The sequence below is a fragment of the Cryptomeria japonica genome, unplaced genomic scaffold (assembly GCF_030272615.1).
Source record: "Cryptomeria japonica unplaced genomic scaffold, Sugi_1.0 HiC_scaffold_173, whole genome shotgun sequence".
Classification (NCBI taxonomy): Eukaryota; Viridiplantae; Streptophyta; class Pinopsida; order Cupressales; family Cupressaceae; genus Cryptomeria; species Cryptomeria japonica.
The window spans coordinates 245001-251961 of record NW_026728995.1 but is presented as its reverse complement, the minus strand read 5'-3'; the positions used below and the strand labels follow the sequence as shown (position 1 = coordinate 251961).

General features: G+C 62.9%; 2 non-coding genes across 2 annotated transcripts; both read left to right on the top strand.

Annotated features, from left to right (window-relative positions):
- The first annotated feature begins 766 nt into the window (after positions 1-766).
- On the top strand, positions 767-885 carry LOC131867519 (5S ribosomal RNA). Its single transcript, XR_009366072.1, has one exon. It is a non-coding gene; the product is annotated as a 5S ribosomal RNA (ribosomal RNA).
- Positions 886-6788: 5903 nt separating this feature from the next.
- On the top strand, positions 6789-6907 carry LOC131867491 (5S ribosomal RNA). The gene has a single exon (XR_009366044.1). It is a non-coding gene; the product is annotated as a 5S ribosomal RNA (ribosomal RNA).
- The last annotated feature ends 54 nt before the right edge of the window (positions 6908-6961 follow it).

Below are 6961 nucleotides of genomic sequence, written 5' to 3'. Positions count from 1 at the left end.
CCCATGGGTGTCGAGTTGGGTGCCTGATGGGTGCTTCTTGTCAAGTTTTAGTCGTCGGGACTCATTTCGAGCCTTAGAGGTCGTTTCTTGTCCGGTTGCCCTGTCTTCGACCTGGGAACCCAATTTTGGTCCTCGGGTCCCATTTTTTTTTGTCTCGCATCCCACTTTTGGCCTGTGGCCTTTTCGGGGTCGATTCTCGTTTTGGGCATCAGAGCATGTTTCTTCTCCTAAAACCCAATATTTGTTTATTAAGTCTCGGAACACATTTTTGTTCTCGTGGACCCATCATGGGTCTTGGAACGCATTTGTGGTCCTTGGGTCCCATTTTGCATCCCGAAACTTGTGTTTTGGTGCTTGATCCCTATTTTGGGTGCCCACCTTGCACCAAGTGCGCACCCGGGGCAAACCGAGCGCCTTGGTGCACCGGGGCAAGATCGAGCGTGCACCCGAGGCGCCCCGAACATGCACCAAGGTGCACTCGGCCCACATGTGAGCGCAGGTCGTTGCGCCCGAGGTGGTGTGTGGGCACCGCGTTGCAGACGGGACACTGCACGCACACGACGCCCCGTCCAGGTGCACGCACGTAGGCCGGGCCGGGTGCACACCCGACGCCCTAGCAAGGTGCGCGCACCCGGGCAGGGCTCACACTTGGCGAACGGGGCGCACTTCGCGAGGGAGGGTGTGCACCTCGACGGGGGTGGGTGGCCGGGGTGGATTCGCACGTGGGTCGCGGTTTGCTAAGTACACACTGCGACAAGCTCATAACGGGTGCGATCATACCAGCGTTAGTGCACCGGATCCCATCAGAACTCCGCAGTTAAGCGCGCTTGGGCCGGAGTAGTACTAGGATGGGTGACCTCCCGGGAAGTCCCGGTGTTGCACCCTTTCTTAGTTTTTCGCCGGGCGTCGCAATGCTATTTGAATAAACCTTTTGCCCGTTTGCGTTCTCGTCGGGGCCGGGCCGGGCCGGGGTGCGCTGCCCGCACTACCGCGCGCGCGGGGGCGACACCGAGCGCGCACCCGAGGCGCCCCGAGCACACAGGCCACGGTGCAACCCGGGCGTTGTGCGCGCACCCCGGTGCGCCCGAGGTGCTGCGCGCGCACCCAGGTGAAATCGGTGTGCACCTCGGCCAGTGCGCGCTCGGTCGAGTCGCGCACGTTGGCCAAGGTGCACGGTGATGTTTCTTACTCTAAGGTTCCGCACCAGACGCCCGGGACAGGTGAGCGAAGCTGGGCGGGGCCGGGTGCGCGGCCGGGGCAGGTGCACGCAGCTGGAGAGAGCTTTGGAGCACACCAGAGGTGCGCACCTTGGAGCACACTTCGGAGCGCACCAATGATGCGCTCCATTCAAAAGTTTCCTGAAAAGGCAAAAAAAGTTGAGATTATAGAATTTCCCACTTGAGAGATTGTAAAAAAAAAAAATTTAAAATGAAGGAAACGCGGGTGCCAAGGTGTGCGCGCCCGGGTGCGCAGCCCAGCCAAGGTGTGCGCACCAAGGCGCCCACCCTGGCGAAGGTGCACGCAAGGTGCGCACCCGAGGCAAACCGGACAATTAACCCAACTTTCGACTTCGCGCGCACCTGCGCACCTTGGAGCGCACTTCGGAGCGCTCCTTGTTGCGCACCAATCTTGGGCACCTCGGAGTGCACCATGGCGCCCACCAAGGTGCGCACCCGGGGCAAACCGAGCTCCGACTTCGTGCGCACCTTGGAGCGCACGAAAGGTGCGCACCATGGCGCCCACCAAGGTGCGCAGCCCAGCCAAGGCGTGCGCATCAAGGTGCGCACCCTGGCGAAGGTGCGCACCCGGGGCAAACCGAGCTCCGACTTCGTGCGCACCTTGGAGCGCACAAAGGGTGCGCAACCCAGCCAAGGTGTGCGCACCCCGGGCAAACCGAGCTCCGAATCGTGCGCACCTTGGAGCACACTTCGGAGCCCTCCTTGGTGCGCACCGATGTTGCGCACCTCGGAGCGCACCCGGGGAAAACAATGCAATTAACCCGACTTTCGACTTCGTGGGCACCTCGGAGCGCTCTCGGGTTCGCACCTCGGAGCACACCGAGGTGCGCACCTTTGATGCGCTGCCTTCACCAATTTCCAGAAAAGGCAAGAAAACATTGAGAAGGTGTGCGCACCGAGGTGCCCACCCTGGCGAAGGTGCACGCGAGGTGCGCACCCGGGGCAAACCGGGCTCCGACTTCGTGCACGCCATGCTGCGCACCTTGGAGGGCCATGGTGCGCACCTTGGAGCACACTTCGGAGCGCTCAATGGTGCCCAACCCAGCCAAGGTGCCCACCGCGGCGAAGGTGCACGCGAGGTGCGCACCCGGGGCAAACCGGGCTCCGACTTCGTGCACGCCGCACCTTGGAGCACACTTCGGAGCGCTCCTTGGTGCGCACCAGGGCGCGCAACCCAGCCGAGGTGCCCACCCCGGCGAAGGTGCACGCGGGGTGCGCACCCGAGGCAAACCGGGCTCCGACTTCGTGCACGCCATGGTGCCCACCGCGGCGAAGGTGCACGCGAGGTGCGCACCCGGGGCAAACCGGGCTCCGACTTCGTGCACGCCGCACCTTGGAGCACACTTCGGAGCGCTCCTTGGTGCGCACCAGGGCGCGCAACCCAGCCGAGGTGCCCACCCCGGCGAAGGTGCACGCGAGGTGCGCACCCGGGGCAAACCGGGCTCCGACTTCGTGCACGCCATGGTGCCCACCGCGGCGAAGGTGCACGCGAGGTGCGCACCCGGGGCAAACCGGGCTCCGACTTCGTGCACGCCGAACCTTGGAGCACACTTCGGAGCGCTCCTTGGTGCGCACCATGGTGCCCACCAGGGCGCGCAACCCCGCCGAAGGTGCACGCGAGGTGCGCACCCGGGGCAAACCGGGCTCCGACTTCGTGCACGCCGCACCTTGGAGCACACTTCGGAGCGCTCCTTGGTGCGCACCAGGGCGCGCAACCCCGCCGAAGGTGCACGCGAGGTGCGCACCCGGGGCAAACCGGGCTCCGACTTCGTGCACGCCATGGTGCGCACCAGGGTGCCCACCGCGGCGAAGGTGCGCACCCGGGGCAAACCGGGCTCCGACTTCGTGCACGCCGCACCTTGGAGCACACTTCGGAGCGCTCCTTGGTGCGCACCAGGGCGCGCAACCCAGCCGAGGTGCCCACCCCGGCGAAGGTGCACGCGAGGTGCGCACCCGGGGCAAACCGGGCTCCGACTTCGTGCACGCCATGGTGCCCACCGCGGCGAAGGTGCGCACCCGGGGCAAACCGGGCTAGGACTTCGTGCACGCCGCACCTTGGAGCACACTTCGGAGCGCTCCTTGGTGCGCACCATGGTGCCCACCAGGCCGCGCAACCCAGCCAAGGTGTGCGCACCAAGGTGCACGCGAGGTGCGCACCCGGGGCAAACCGGGGTCCGGCTTCGTGCACGCCGCACCTTGGAGCACACATCGGGGCGCTCCCGGGTTCGCACCGGCGTTGCGCACCGTGGTGGGCACCTCGGAGCGCACCGTGGTGGGCACCTCGGAGCACACCAAGGTGGGCAGCGAGGTGCGCACCTTTGATGCGATGCCTTCACTAATTTCCATAAAAGGCAAAAGAAAACGAGATTTTAAAATTTCCGTTTTGAAAGATAGTGAGAAAAAGGGAATGCTGGTGCCATCTTGAGCCCGCCCTGGTGCGCAGCCCAGCCAAGGTGTGCGCACCAAGGTGCCCACCCTGGCGAAGGTGCGCGCCCGGGCAATTAACCCAACTTCCAACTTCGCGCGCGCCAGGGTGGGAGCGCACCCAACAACCGGGCCTGGGAAGAGCCAATGCGAGAAACCCCACCAAACGCTCTGACAAAAAAAGAGGGGGCGCTCCAGTAACCCCGCTTCGGAGCGCACCCTGGGCAAACCCAGCCAGGGTGCCCACCCCGGCCAAGGTGCAGGCGAGGTGCGCACCCGGGGCAAACCGGGCTCCGACAACGTGCACGCCGCACCTTGGAGCACACTTCGTAGCGCTCCCGGGTGCGCACCTCAGAGCACACCAAGGTGGGCAGCGAGGTGCGCACCTTTGATGCGCTGCCTTCACTAATTTCCAGAAAAGGCAAAAAAAAGAGGAGATTTTAAAATTTCCGTTTTGAAAGATAGTGAAAAAAACGGAACGCGGGTGCCATCTTGAGCCCGCCCGGGTGCACAGCCCAGGTAAGGTGCCCACCCTGGCAAAGGTGCGCACCCGGGCAATTAACCCTACTTCCGACTTCGTGCGCGCCAGGGTGGCAACCGGGCCTGGGAAGAGCCAATGCGAGAAACCCCACCAAACGCTCCGACAAAAAAAGAGGCGGCGCTCCAATAACCCCGCTTCGGAGCGCAGCCGGGGCAAACCCAGCCAAGGTGCCCACCCCGACGAAGGTGCACGCGAGGTGCGCACCCGGGGCAAACCGGGCTCCGACAACGTGCACGCAGCACCTTGGAGCACACTTCGAAGCACTCCCGGGTGCCCACCGGCGTTGCGCACCGTGGTGGGCAGCGAGGTGCGCACCTTTGATGCGCTGCCTTCACTAATTTCCAGAAAAGGCAAAAAAAAATGAGATTTTAAAATTTCCGTTTTGAAAGATAGTGAAAAAAACGGAACGCGGGTGCCATCTTGAGCCCGCCCTGGTGCGCAGCCCAGGCAAGGCATGCGCACCAAGGTGCCCACCCGCGGTGCACACCCGGGGCAAACCGGGCTCCGACTTCGTGCAGGCCGCACCTTGGAGCACACTTCGGAGCGCTCCTTGGTGCGCACCATGGTGCCCACCAGGGCGCACCCGGGGCAAACCGGGCTCCGACTTCGTGCACGCCGCACCTTGGAGCACACATCGGAGCGCTCCCAGGTTCGCACCAGCGTTGCGCACCTTTGATGCGCTGCCTTCACTAATTTCCAGAAAAGGCAAAAAAAAACGATATTTTAAAATTTCCGTTCTGAAAGATAGTGAAAAAAACGGAACGCGGGTGCCATCTTGAGCCCTTCCTGGTGCGCAGCCCAGGCAAGTTGTGCGCACCAAGGTGCCCACCCTGGCGGAGGTGCGCGCCCGGGGCAAACCGGGCTCCGACTTCGTGCACTGCATGGTGCCCACCAAGGCGCGCAACCCAGCCAAGGTGCCCACCGCAGCGAAGGTGCACGCGAGGTGCGCACCCGAGGTGCACACCCGGGGCAAACCGAGCTCCGACTTCGTGCACGCCGCACCTTGGAGCACACTTCAGAGCGCTCCTTGGTGCGCACCAGGGCGCGCAACCCAGCCAAGGTGCTCACCCCGGCGAAGGTGCACGCGAGGTGCGCACCCGGGGCAAGCCGGGCTCGGACTTCGTGCACGCCGCACCTTGGAGCACACATCGGAGCGCTCCCGGGTTCGCACCAGCATTGCGCACCTTTGATGCGCTGCCTTCACTAATTTCCAGAAAAGGCAAAAAAAAAAAAAAAACGAGATTTTAAAATTTCCGTTTTGAAAGATAGTGAAAAAAACGGAACGCGGGTGCCATCTTGAGCCTGCCCTGGTGTGCAGCCCAGGCAAGTTGTGCGCACCAAGGCACCCACCCTGGCCAAGGTGGGTCACGGGGTGGGTCCTAGGGTGGGTACTAAGGTGCGTGCCAAGGTGGGTCATGGGGTGGGTGCCAAGGTGGGCACCAGGGTGGGTGTGCACCAACCCTAGCCAGGGTAGGTCACGGGGTGGTTGTCGGGGTGGGCGTCAAGGAGCCAAGGTGGGTGGCAAGTAGCCAAGTTGCGTGCCAAGGTGGGTGTCGGGGTGGGTGCCAGGGATCCAAGGTGGGTGCCAAGGAACCAAGGTGGGTGTCTGGGTGGGTGCCGAGGTGGGAGCCAGGGTGGGTCCCAAGGTGAGTGCAAAGGTGGGTGCCAGGGTCAAGGTGAGTGCCAATGTGGGTTCCAAGGTGCCAGGGTCAGGGTGAGTGCCAATGTGGGTTCAAAGGTGCTAAGTTGGGTGCGAGGTTGGGTGCGAGGGTGGGTGGGTGCCAAGGTGTGCTAGGTGGAAGCCCGGGTGGGTCGGCATCCCATGGGTGTCGAGTTGGGTGCCTGATGGGTGCTTCTTGTCAAGTTTTAGTCGTCGGGACTCATTTCGAGCCTTAGAGGTCGTTTCTTGTCCGGTTGCCCTGTCTTCGACCTGGGAACCCAATTTTGGTCCTCGGGTCCCATTTTTTTTTGTCTCGCATCCCACTTTTGGCCTGTGGCCTTTTCGGGGTCGATTCTCGTTTTGGGCATCAGAGCATGTTTCTTCTCCTAAAACCCAATATTTGTTTATTAAGTCTCGGAACACATTTTTGTTCTCGTGGACCCATCATGGGTCTTGGAACGCATTTGTGGTCCTTGGGTCCCATTTTGCATCCCGAAACTTGTGTTTTGGTGCTTGATCCCTATTTTGGGTGCCCACCTTGCACCAAGTGCGCACCCGGGGCAAACCGAGCGCCTTGGTGCACCGGGGCAAGATCGAGCGTGCACCCGAGGCGCCCCGAACATGCACCAAGGTGCACTCGGCCCACATGTGAGCGCAGGTCGTTGCGCCCGAGGTGGTGTGTGGGCACCGCGTTGCAGACGGGACACTGCACGCACACGACGCCCCGTCCAGGTGCACGCACGTAGGCCGGGCCGGGTGCACACCCGACGCCCTAGCAAGGTGCGCGCACCCGGGCAGGGCTCACACTTGGCGAACGGGGCGCACTTCGCGAGGGAGGGTGTGCACCTCGACGGGGGTGGGTGGCCGGGGTGGATTCGCACGTGGGTCGCGGTTTGCTAAGTACACACTGCGACAAGCTCATAACGGGTGCGATCATACCAGCGTTAGTGCACCGGATCCCATCAGAACTCCGCAGTTAAGCGCGCTTGGGCCGGAGTAGTACTGGGATGGGTGACCTCCCGGGAAGTCCCGGTGTTGCACCCTTTTTTAGTTTTTCGCCGGGCGTCGCAATGCTATTTGAATAAACCTTTTGCCCGT